This window comes from Vespula pensylvanica, chromosome 16 (assembly GCF_014466175.1).
Source record: "Vespula pensylvanica isolate Volc-1 chromosome 16, ASM1446617v1, whole genome shotgun sequence".
Taxonomy (NCBI): domain Eukaryota; kingdom Metazoa; phylum Arthropoda; class Insecta; order Hymenoptera; family Vespidae; genus Vespula; species Vespula pensylvanica.
In genome coordinates, this window is record NC_057700.1 from 1,434,029 (window position 1) to 1,436,053 (window position 2,025).

Here is a 2,025-nt window from a genome sequence, read left to right on the forward strand (position 1 = left end):
ATATTTCAATGTCAACACAGCTTTACCACGAGTTGCAAAATGACTCTTATGTGGTAATCATTATCGTTATCATCCCCATCCACACCCTCATTAGCTTTTTGCAATACGATTCTGATTATTCTGATTAATCTGATTAATCTGATTATTCTGATTATTCTGTCTAGTTTGGTTATTCTGATTAAAAATCTACAAGACTTGATGACGAATCAAAATGCCTGCATTCAGGAATGCAGATGAATATATAAAATGGCAACCAGCACTCAGGAGTGCATATTAAAATATGTCAAGGGTATGTATTTTTATTCCAAAATTATCAACAAATGAATATGAGATGAAAGACTTAATAAATATATATGAAAGAGGGAGAAAGAGAGAGAGAGAAAGAGGAGAAAGAGGGAGTATTTTTATTATATTATATAATAAAAGTTTCATAAGAAATATTAAGAAGATATAATGAATGATACAAAGATTATTAATAAATGTTTATATATATTTGAAAGAAATATAAATATATTTTGGAATAAAAAGGCATAACTCTTGGTATATATATATATGAGATGAATAAAATAGCTTGCCTGCACTCAGGAGTGCATATGAAAGTTCATAATAAGTACATGATTGCATTCAGGAATGCAAATGAACAAATTATAGTAAGGATATACATTTCACATTCGGAATGATCAAAGATGAATGAACGAAAGCACTAATAAGGATACTTAATAAAGAAATATATAAATACGTCAATCTCTGGTAATATTTCTTTCAATATATTAAACCTGTCTAACAATAAATAAATAAAATTTTATTTTATTCCATACATAATAATTGAGTGATACTTAAATGGTGCAAATGAATAAAAAAAACATTTGAATCATTCTGATAAGAAATGTGTAAGCTTTGCTAGATGAATGAAGCGACAAAATGGCAGCCAGCACTCAGGAGTGCATATTAAAATATGTCAAGGGTATACATATTTATTCCAAAATTATCAACAAATAAATATGAGATGAAAGACTTAATAAATATATATGAGAGAGAGAAAGAGAGAGAGAGAGAGAGAGAAAGGGAGAAAGAGAGAGAAAGAGGGAGTATTTTTATTATGTATATGATAGTTTCATAAGAAATATTAACAAGATATAATGAATATTAACAAGAGAAATATTAACAAGATATAAATATTATTAACAAATGTTTATATACATATCTGAGAGAAATATGATTATTTTTGGAATAAAAATGTATAAGTCTTGGTATATAAATGAAGCGATTGAAATGGCTTGCCTGCACTCAGGAGTGCATATGATAGGTCACAGTAAGTACATGCCTGCATTCAGGAATGCAGATGAACATATAGTAAGGATATACATTTCTTGTTGCGAATGATCAAAATGAAAATGCACTTACAAAATTATATAATAAATAAATATTTAAATAATATAGACTTATATAATTTTTTTTTTAAATAATATCTCTTTAATAATAAATGAAGATTTTTTATTCTTTCTATACTCTTTCTAATACAATAAAATGTATTTATATTTAAATAGAGTGCAAGTGAATGAAAAGAAAATTTGAATCATTCTAAATTAGAAATATATAAATCTTGCTAAGCGAGCGATATGATAAAATAACAGCCTTGCACTCAGGAGTGCATAAAATATATCAAGGGTATACAGTTTTATTTCGAAATTATCAACGAGTGAATATAAAATAACAGAATTAATAAATAAATAAATATATATATGAGAGAGAGAGAGAGAGAGAGAGAGAGAGAGAGAGAGAGAGAGAGAGAGAGGGAGTATTGTTATTATACATATGAAAAGTTCATAAGAAATATTATGATACAATGAAACATATAAAGATTATTATCAAATGTTTATATATATTTGGAAGAAATGTGATTATTTTTTCGAATAAACATGTATAAGTCTTGGTATATAAATGAAATAAAAAGGCTGTCTCACACTCAGGAGTGTGGTTGAAAATAGTTCAGAATAGGGACAGGTCTGCATTCAGGAATGCGCC